Raw genomic sequence first — 11,749 nt, 5'->3', positions numbered from 1 at the left:
GCGAAAGTGTTGCCGATGCAGGAGTTTGTGCACGAACTGATCTCTCGATTATGTCCCATAAATGTTTGCCGGCCGTGGTGGCCGAGCGTTCTAGGCGCTCCAGTCCGGAACCACGCTGCTGCTACGGTCGCAGGTTCGAAACCTGCGTCGGGCATGGATATGGGTGATGTCCTTAGGTTTAAGTAGTTCTAAGACTAGGGGACTGATGACCTCAGATGTTGAGTTCCATAGTGCTCAGAGCCATTTGAACCATTTTTTTGAACCATAAATGTTTGATGAGATTTATGCCGGGTGATCTGGGTAGCCAAATCATTCACTGGAACTTCTCAGAATGTTCTTCAGACCAGTCGTGAACAGTTGCGGCCTACTGACATGCCTCATTATCATTCATAAATATTCTATCATTGTCTGTGAAGTCCATGAATGGCTGAAAATGGTCTCCAAATAGCCGCACATAACAATTTCCAGTCAATGATCGGTTCAGTCCCAGTCAATTCGATGTAAACATAGTCCACACTCCATAATGAGATTTGCACTCTGCAGCGGAGTGTGCGCTGATGTGAAACTTCCCGGCAGATTAAAACTGTGCGCCGGACCGAGACTCGAACTCGGGACCTTTGCCTTTCGCGGGCAAGTGCTCTACCAACTGAGCTACCCAAGCACAACTGACGCCCCGTTCTCACAGCTATACATCTGCCAGTACCTCGTCTCCTACCTTCCAAACTGTACAGAAGCTCTCCTGCGAATCTTGCAGAACTAGCACTCCTGAAAGAAAGGATATTGCGGAGACATGGCTTAGCCACAGCACTGCTAGTTCTGCAAGTTTGCATGAGAGCTTCTGTAAAGTTTGGAAGGTAGGAGACGAGGTACTGGCAGAAGTAAAGCTGTGAGGACGGGGCTTGAGTCGTGCTTGGGTAGCTCAGTTGGTAGAGCACTTGCCCGCGAAAGGCAAAGGTCCCGAGTTCGAGTCTCGGTCCGGCACGCAGTTTTAATCTTCCAGGAAGTTTCGTAGTCCACACTATTATGTAGCCACCAACAGGTTACTCAGTACCTTGTTGACAATTTAGGTCTGTGGCTTCGTGGGGTCAGCGCCACAGTCGAAGCCTACGATCAGCTCTAATCAACTGAAATTGGGACTCATCTCACCAGGTCATGGTTTTCGAGTCGCCTAGGGTCCAACCGATATGGTCACAAGCCTAGCAACGACGCTACAATTATGTCGTGCTGCTAAAAAAGGCACTCTCGTCGGTCGTAGCCCACTGACGCCAAATTTCGCCGCACTGTGCTAACGTAAAAGTCACACACTGATTTCTACAGTCATTTCACACAGTGTTGCTTGTCTGTTAGGGCTAACATCTGAAAGCAAACGCCGCTGCTCTCGGTCGTTAATTAAACGCCCTGCGCCGGGCATTGTCCGTCGTCAGAGGTAATGCTTGAAATTTGGTATTCTCGGCACACTTTTGACTCTGTATATCTCGGAATACCGTATTCGCTAACTACTTTCGAAATGGAATCTCCCATGCATCTACCTCCAACTACTATTCGGCGTTCAGTCTGTTAATTCCTGTCGTGCGACCATAATCACGTCGGAAACCTTTTGGCATGAATCACCTCTGTGCGAATGACAGCTCCGCTAGCGCACTGCCATTTTGTACCTCGTGTACGGGATACTACTGACATCTGTATGTGTGCATATCACTGTTGCATGACTTTCGTTCAAAAATGTTCAAATGTGTATGAAATCTTAAGGGACTTAACTGCTAAGGTCATCAGTCCCTAAGCTTACACATTACTTAACCTAAATTATCCTAAGGACAAACACACTCACCCATGCTCGAGGGAGGACTCGAACCTCCGCCGGGACCAGCGGCACAGTCCATGACTGCAGTGCCCCAGACCGCTCGGCTAATCCCGAACGGCTGTCTTTCTTCACCTCAATGTAATATTCTACTCGGAATAAGGGCACGATTTAAGGTGAGACAAGCTTTGTGTAAGTCACTTAAGGTTCATAATGCAGATCATTGAAATGGATTTCAGATCACATATACTATAGAACAAGCGCTAAGACAAAGATCCTCAGATAGCACACGAAGTTACCACACGATTAGGAGCCAGACTGAGTGACGCTTATCAGAATCAAATAATACTGTAAAGCTCATTTAGAAACGAAACTAAATTAAGTGTGCGTAGCGATATGCAGCTCACGATATTGCATCCAAATTTGCTGCTCAAAAGCTTCAATCACTTGCACTAGACAGAGGTCCAGGTAACTCCTTGATATGGCACGCTGCAAGTGGCGACGAGCGGAGATACGGCACACCTGACCCAACGAATGAAGACCGGCCAAATCGTAGAACGCTCTGTTTGTTGCGAACCGGGTGACCATAGTAAACGAAACTATCGCCTATTACTCCTGCTGGCTGACTTGGGTTCAAATACCTTAGCGTCGCAAAAGAAATTGATTCAAATGGCTCCGAGCACTTTGGGACTTAACATCTGAGGCCATCAGTCCCCTAGAATTTAGAACTACTTAAAGCTAACTAACCTAAGGACATCATACACATCCATTCCCGAGGCAGGATTCGAACCTGTGACCGTAGCGATCGGACGGTTCCAGACTGTAGCGCCTAGAACCGCTCGACAAAAACGGCCGGCGTCGCAAATGATATTACCGCTTTCTTGAAATGGCAAAGGCTTATTGCTCCAGCGCTTCGCAGTGGACACTAATCAAGACACTGACCACTGAACTGAAAAAAAAAAACACAATTCGTAGTGCAGATATAAAAGAAACTAAACGGCACTCGTTATTATGCGGCTGCATTTCAAGCTTTACAATAGGCAGACAACTTACTGGAGTATGAAGAAGGAAGTACGATGTCAGTCATACGGAATGACAGCCGTTTGCAAAAATGCAAATCTAGTCATACGTCTTAAAGCCAGGCTGTCAGCTCAGAAGATTGTGATCTGCACCAGGAGTTGTCTGTGTGCTAGGAACTGTCAGCTGTGATTTTTTCCAGCGTCGAAATTCAGGATGGTTATTATCGAGCGCTGTCGTCTCGCTCTGGGTAGATTTAGTCTCGAGATGTGCTACGTCCACAATAAGCTTAGGATTAACGTAAGTCTATAGTCAATAGGTCACGTGGTAGTTATCATCTCACCGTTCAGTATGATTCATCGTTAGCCACAATTCATGCACGCAATTCATCAATAGCTCTTCCTCTTGAGAGGATCGTTACCACCTGCACGAAAGTGTTACTAGTATAAGAAATTATTAATAAACGTTAGTGTGAGCTAATCCTCTGGTGATCGTCATTTATTAAACTTTCAGTGTCTTGCCGTTTTGTTTTACACTTTAGAAGCGTCTGCACATTGTGCCATAGTTATTCGAAGAAACATGATCATATTCTTTAGCATCCGGAAATCTATCATTTTGTTAAGATTCTGTAGTTGAACAGCAACATTTGAGCTGCTCTTGCGTCACTTGTAACTGTGTATCAGTTCATAGCAGCACTCAGCGGCAGTTACTTTGAAGTCCAATATACGAACCAGTTGATATTTTAGGATTGTAACACACACTCGACAAATATCGACTGTCTTGAAATATTTTAGTGACTCAGTGGGATCAGAAGTGACTTGAGAGTAAAAGTGAATTAAACTTCATCAGTTTCAGCTGGCGACAATATATTCGGGTATTTTACTAAATAGCTGAAAAGTTACTTTAATTATCATTCACATGTAGAGGACCTACAATGACCAGAAAGGTGTCATGATAATCGAATGCTGCTAATTTCGACATGTACTGCTCAAGAACTACGAATTGCTATTTGTTTTCTGCCGTAAGAACGATTGAAACACTCTGCAGCAGACTGCAGGGACAGTGCGGGGACACTTAAGTAAAAGAAGAGTGAATCGATAGATGGGAATATTAGGAACTGTGAGACACAATAACTGCTACCAGCATCGGGATGGTAAACTAGTGGGATGCTAATTGCATCATCGAAACAGCATATGGCCCAGAAAATGCATGCCAACAAGCGTACCCTTGTCACAGAATACATGCGATGTAGGAAGGTACGGAAGTAGAGAGTACCGACGTGGCTGGCCAATGATCACGATTGTAGACGGAAGACAGTATCTCAGGAGAACTTAGACCGTTCTTTAAATTTGCGAGGGCCATCAGTTCTTTACCGATCTGAGCAGAACTATATGAATACATTGAGTAAAGTGCTAGTTTCTTACGGTTGAATAATACGGCTTTTTGATACCAAGTTCTAAGGGTCCGACTAAATTGACCGTTGGATCGTTTTATTGAGAGCAATTTCTGTTTACGGGATTGTTTAGCTACTGCCCTCTCTAACTGAGCGAAAAGGCTATAATTAACAGAAAAAGTTAGAGAAGATCAGTACATGAGATTCTTGTCAGTACCACTCTAGTGGCGTCAAGGTTGGCAAAGGAATTGCAAGTTTCCTTCAGACGCCGATAGCGGTCGTGTCGGGTCTGGCGGACCCAATGGTGTACTCCCACTGATCCATGTCTCCATTGGCTCTGTATCAAGAGCGCCCTCTGCCCCCTTAATACAAGATGGCTGGCAGCAGCCTCACAGCCCACTGGCACTCTGAGCCTCTTCGCTACATGACGCTACACAGAAGCTGCATATCGCGCTTCCAACATCATTGTTCATGATTTAATTCAGAGGGCATCATCCTTGTTGCTAGCGTATCAACTGGACTCTGTTTCTTGCAGCATTATTTGTTACGGGTCATCATAAGCATGGAGAAATACAAGTTAAGTAAATCTTCTGTTTACTGTGTTAAATTGTTCGCTGACCATTTCTGCTCCTGTCCAGCTCTCCTACGACAATTGCTGCACCAGTGTGTAGCCCAACTCTCCTTAACGCGCGAGATGAAGATAACGTAGGCGAGGGGCTAGTGGAAAATTTACATGTCAGATTTGACACTGGAGGATAAAGGCAATAAAACAGACCTATAGTTTGTGTACAAGAAAACATAGTCAGATCTGGGACCCTTAATAGTCGTAGAATTGTACAACTGGACTGTGCAAAACCTACCAGTTTAAGGTTGGAAAATAACATCACTGAGCTATCAGGTTCTCTACTGTTGACCAATGCAATAACAGATATGTAAGCAGGATGTGTTAACTAATGATCTGTTAACCAAGGATCATTGATGGAGTGCCTTAAGAATTTCATTGTGAGTATGGGTGAAAAGACAAAGTATAGGGAAATAGAGCGAGAATATAAGAGGACAATTAACCAAACCAAAAGATTAGCAGGAAAAGTAGATGAAAAATTAACTGAGTTAAAAGTGAGCAGGAACGTTGTACAAAGGAGTGTGGGGAAATAGATGAATGGTTTTCAGCAAAGAGCGATAAAATACAAAGTTGTTCGGATCAGAGGTTTCATAATTTTGCCATTGAGTTCCGAGAAGATATAACTTTCGAACGAGAGTCTTAGGCTAAACGGTAGAAGATAGTATCGTGACAACTGAAAGGGAACAAATTAAATGACAACTAAATGGGAAAAAAATGGGTAGTGACTGAAAACCTTGAGTGTACAACAGAAAAAGAATAAGGGAGAGATTCTAAATAAAGTCTGTACTGAAAATTTTGGGACGTGATGGGAGTCTAAAGGAGCAATTGACCTAACAAGCCATCACAATTCAAGAATTATAATGGAGATTTGAGTCACTGAGATTGACTACTATGGACGCAAATTTAAATTTGGAACATGAACTCAATATGTTGGCAGATAATGTTAAGGAACTAGCAGATGTGGAAGGAAGTGGAAAGGCACACCACCCATTCGAATTTCTGAGTCAGAAGAGATAGACCATTATTAAAGTTGAAGCAAGGGCAATATGACATCAATCAGCGTTGCCAAAAGTTGACAAGTGAATTGTATGAACTTTATAAAATGAATAACTCGCAAATTATGGCTTCATTTACATTTTATTCTGACCGATTCGGTCATAAACAATGTCTACGGTCCTTTACGAATTACAAAACACAAATCATGTCAAAATGCAGAAAGGAAATAACTTACAATGTTTCGAATTTAACAACAGGAAAATTACTGATGTCGAAAAATTGATCTGTAGCCAACATTACATACCGAAACCAAAAAGTATCGTTCGTTTCCAACACTGCAAATATGATATCTGTCTGGAGAGCAACTCACTGAAGATAACCAACACTAGATAGACACTAGCATTAGAAGGCCAGAACTCATAGTAAACAATTCAAAGGTCAAGGGCTACAAAGATACTACATAGTACAAAGATAGTATATTTGTAGCCAAGATAAAGACAATACTAATCATACATCTCGTAACAAAATTGTATTCCAACCAAACGTTCTCAAGAAGATAAAGTAATAAACATTTAAAATTACTTTACATGAGGTATTTTTACATAATTAATTACTTTATGATAAAAATATCCTCTGCCATCATAAAGACTAAAGAATAACATCTTTACAATAATATATAATGAAGTTATCAGAATGAGATAAATACCTTACTGCAAATAGCCACTTTATGCTTACATAGCTAAATAATCTGCTTATCAGTAGCTGTCTGACATGCAGAGAAGTATATCACATTAAAGTGCTAGGATACTGATTATGTTTTGGTTGCAGCCCAGTGGCTGTACACATTCCATTTTAATGCCTCATAAGACTTTGACTATGGCGATATCTGATTGCTTTAGCTGTAGGTGGCTTAATTATGCAAGTTAATGGCAAATAGTATTAACTGAAAGTAATTTTTATCCATAATTTTGTCCCATAGAATTCTACTTGATGGACTTTATTTTTAAGTGTTGGTAATTTATACTATTACGACTGTCTCTAGTTGATCGACTGTTTTTTTTTATCATTCAACATGACTTGAACCTTTAGCCCAGTCGCTTTTCCACACATCAGTGACAAATGAAATTGCATTAGAGATATTAGTGACATAAGCATTACTGTAACTGCTTATAATCCCCAAACTTTTATACTCCTGTTCCATATTTTGTTTAGAGGTAGTTTATAAGACGTATCACAGCTAATAAATTTATGATGCTTGTTCTTACTTGGATAACCTCGTAGATGGTCATATCTTAATATTGATCCTCGCATGATTACAGAGTTTGACATTGTCTGATTCGCTACATGAAGGAGTGATAGTTTTTGACTAGCTGATAAATGTGTGGTAGAGGTTACTCATATATTGGTCTATTAATTCATAGCTGTTACGTTAGCATGAACTGATTAATCACGCTGTGGGCTGCACTAAGCTCAGTGAATATATTTTTATAATTTTGTGTTCATACTTAGTAAATTGTATTTATGTTTTCTTCTTGGACCTCTTTTAGTGATAATGGTATTGTTGGAGAGGCACTACTGACATAAACAATATAACAATTTTTTTTATCCTTCAGAGCTCTTACTTATGATTACTTGAATGGTTACTCTTTCTTAATTTGATACGCTATTAGTATATCACTTAGGATTTTGATCCTGACTGTGCTATGGGATAGCCCCCTAATGCGTAATACCTGTTATTAACGTTTCTCATGATTATGACTACGATCATTTCTGATTGCCTTTGCTGAAGATATTTCGTGTATTGGATTTAATAGTTATTGTGTTACTGGATGGTGTTTCCCTAAAACAATCTGTAAACTGAGTTAATACGTTTTAGCTATGTATGTTAGCATGAATAGGATATCTGCAGTTTGGTATTTACCTAATTGTGATAACTTTATTATATTTCAAAGATGTTACTCTTTAGTCTTCAGGACATCAAAGGATGACGGTATTGTGAAATAATTAAACATGTAAAGAAACCCTTATGTTATGTAATTTTAAATATTTATTACTTTGTCTTCTTGGAAATCTTTGGTTGGAATATAGTTTTGTTATGAGATGGGTGATTAGTGGTATCTTCATCCTGGCTACAAATGTAATAACTTTGTAGTCCTTGATCTCTAAATTTTTTACTATAAGCTTTGGCTCTATAATGTCAGTGTATGTCTTGTGTTGGTTCTCTTCAACGTGCTGCTCTACACACAGATGTCATACTTGTAATCTTCGAAATGAACAATACTTTTGATTTCGATAGGTAATGTTGGCTGTAGACTAATTTTTCGACGTCAATAATTTTTCTGCTGTTACATTCTAAATAATCCTGTGATGTTGTAGGTCACTTCCTTACTCCATTTTCACATGGTTTTTGTTTTGTATTTCGTGCAGCATTGTGAGCATGGCTTATGATCGAAACTGGTTGGAATAAAATATAAGGAAAGTCCACATTTCTGTGTCATGCATTTTGTAAACTATTTACAAGCTGATAACTGACTTAATAATATGTTTAAATTATATGAAATTCTGGAACATTTAGAACAGAAGGTAGAACATCTGAACGATACTGGAATTAACTTATGTTGTGAAGGACGGCATAGATGAGATCGTGACGATTCGGAACATGATGAGGATGATGAGTACAGTCCGAGTTTTCATGACAATGGGTGCTGTTTGCGAAGTGGAGGATAGGTCACGGGACACTGATATCGAAAAAAAATCTAAGGTCTTCCTTAGAAATATTTCCTGTCTGTGAGAAACTTCGAGTAGTATCACATTTCTCCAAATGAGATCTATCTATAGGCTTGGTTGGATGAATTTCAATGCCCTCCACATAGTCGGATGGATATCAATTGTAACTAAAGTCGGATGGAAGTCAAATGGAAATGGCATGTGGATACTTACAAGGGGGAGCCTGCAGTAAGAATGAGGCCAATCTTCAGGGAATGTGAGACTTAGCAGGAGTTTGGCAATAGTTTTTGGTCAGAGGCCATACAGGATCGAGAGTAGTACAGAATAATAATGATTTCAGATTTAAGCTACTCTAGATTCGTCAGCTCCATCGAGTTCTTCGAGCATATGATGCAACAAAGTCAATCACTATAACATCCTTGTAGCCTGATCAGACTAATTCACATATGTGTTAGCGAAGTGCCAGTACATTTATGGTGCATCATATCGGTGGGACGATGCGAAGACATCATCAGAGCATTTCAGAATATACTGCAAGAGCTGGAGATGGAACGAATTCACAAAATAATTGTCAGCTTTGATCAAACTATCATAAGAATCCACCTCAGAACAGAGGACATAGCTACAGTAAATTTAAAGTTGTGAAGGTACTACAGATAAGGAGAGCTATGAAGTAGACCAGCATCCATATCGTAACAGCAATTGGAATCAGGACAACGATGGAGAACGAGAAAGGGGTCGTCATAGAGATAGCGTAATGGGAGAAACTGGAACAGGTGGAGGTTTAGAAATGCGAATCAGTGAGGACCATATTCGCTAAACAATAGCAATAGATTTGTGGTCCCATCAGGGGTAGAAATTCGTTCAGCAGGTTCAAGGAATAATCAACCAGGAATCAGGCCATCAACCTCACAGCGACAATTAACTGATGCGGAAGATGGCATAAAATGAGAAGTAACGCCGTGGTGAGACTTTAGTGTGGATTTTGCTGCCAGAGAAGACTTGAGAGATATTTAGAGGGGAAGGAAAGTGGTTTAGTACCATTTGAGAATCCAGTGATAAATATTTTTCTTGACTCGTTCACCTTGAGTTGCGTCTTCGGCTTAGGGAGCCCTCGCAATGCATTTCAGGGGTGTGAAGTAGTAAGGTCCTTGCCGGTTTTGTGAATGGAAGGGATTAAAGTGAAGTGCACTACATTTGATAGAAGCACTGGAGAGGCAAACTCAGATGAATTTTGAGTAGCAAGGGGTTGAATTGGAATTCATTTTATTAATTGTAGCCATCTTAAATGACAGAAATAATATTAGGTATTTATTTCTTATTTCCCACCAGTCCATCTTGGATTTGGATGGCGGAGAGGTAATGCTCAATGTCAAGGGAGAAAAAGAGAGGATACGATTTGTGGATCGTATTATAAGGGAAGAGTTAGAGATGAGTTGCCTAAAGTTTACTGATAAACATAGATTTCAAACAGGATCTGGAAGAACTGGTCGTAGTGTGTAGAAACAGGTCTCTTTACTGTCTGAACAAAAACGGAATAGGAATGTTGCTGTATTATGAGAAAAAGCATTTGTTATGGAGTGGTGTGCCTGAGGCTGGGCGAACAAGTTTGTGTCAAGTACTTCTAACGTATCAGAAGGTACTCTCTAAGGCTCCAGGGGAATTAAGTATTTTATTTATGAATTCTGAGTAAAATATCATCAAAAGTATTTTGTAAAGCCTTATTATATTCCCTTAGAATACAAGGAAAGGGCAGAAAGAGAAATCCTACATATGGTAAAGGAAGGAATAACTGCCGGCCGCGGTGGCCGAGCGGTTCTAGGCGCTTCAGTCTGGAACCACGCGCCTGCTACGGTCGGGGGTTCGAATCCTGCCTCGGGCATGGATGTGTGTGATGTCCTTAGGTTAGCTAGGTTTACTTACTTCTAAGTTTAGGGGACTGATGACCTCAGATGTTAAGTCCCTTAGTGCTTAGAGCCATTTGAATCATTTGAAGGAATAACTGAGAGAGCCACCAGCTCGTTATTCGTGGTTCTGGAGAGAAGTGGAACAGTCCACCTGGTGTTCAACCCTAAACTAATTAAGTAATAATTTTACGTGAAACAGATAGACCAAAGAGTTTGGAAGAACTATTGTAGGAGTTCTAAGGGGTAAGAGTACTATCCTCTGTTGACTTGCGAGCCAGTTAGTGGCAAATCATACTACGCCACTGATGCAACAATACAGCACCGTCCTCTGGTGTGGAACATGTAACTATTTCAAACGCCTCTTTTCAGACTCACTGTATCATCTGCCACATTTATCTGAGGCCTTTGTGTTGTAGTTACAGGTGTGTTGAAATCGAAAGCAACCCTGTACAATGATGACATTATGATAGCTGAGAAGTCATGGTGCGAACATAACCAAGTTCTCGATCAGTAATTGTCTTTGAATGAGTGGGTACATCAGTCAGTCTGGAGAAATTGCAGTTTTGAAGGGAAAGCATCAAATTTTTAGAACCCAAATCAATTGAGGGAAGATTAGGTGGTTAGTGAGAACCCAGAGACTAAGTCTAAGAAACAAGTGACAGCTTTTTTCAGGTTGATAAGTTTCTACAAGCGGTTTGTTGGCTCGAGTATTTTGTCGACTCCACGATTATGTAGACTGACTGAAAAAGGTGAGCCTTGGAGCTGGGCCAAAGCGGGACAAGCAGAATTTGATTGTATAAAAATGTACTGATTGGTGTACCCATTTTGGCTCACCAGACCCTAGTAAACGATTTTGTATTATGACTGACGGGTTGGGACCAGTCTTCGGGTGGTACTGTTGCAAGACACAGAAGGTAAATCTATGTCTTAGAACACTATTTCTTTTGCTAATTTCCTTCTCACCAGAATCGAATGTAACTACTCAGCTACTGGGCGAGAGGCCTTGGTCATTGTATGAGCCTTCACGAAATTTTGATACACTTGTCTGGAAGAACAACAAAGGTATATAAGGGCCATCGAACGTTGCAGTTCTACATGACTGCCCAACTCATTCTCGGTGTCCGATTTACGTGAAAAGTGTAACGTTCCAGATTACTTGACAACATCATTTGAATATATTGCGCGTGAACAAGATAAGGACCACATATCAAAGGAAATCAAAGTGACGTGGAATGAACGAAACGATGCTATCTGGACCATAATTATTTAGTTAGAGATGACATGTTGTT

At 40.7% G+C, this 11,749-nt stretch overlaps 1 non-coding gene across 1 annotated transcript; it reads right to left on the bottom strand.

The window, feature by feature from the left end:
* Positions 1 to 586: 586 nt before the first annotated feature.
* On the bottom strand, positions 587 to 661 carry Trnas-cga. Its single transcript has one exon. It is a non-coding gene; the product is annotated as a tRNA-Ser (tRNA).
* Between the last annotated feature and the right edge of the window lie 11,088 nt (positions 662 to 11,749).

This window comes from Schistocerca americana, chromosome 3 (assembly GCF_021461395.2).
Source record: "Schistocerca americana isolate TAMUIC-IGC-003095 chromosome 3, iqSchAmer2.1, whole genome shotgun sequence".
NCBI lineage: Eukaryota > Metazoa > Arthropoda > Insecta > Orthoptera > Acrididae > Schistocerca > Schistocerca americana.
This window is presented reverse-complemented; position numbering and strand designations above follow the sequence as displayed.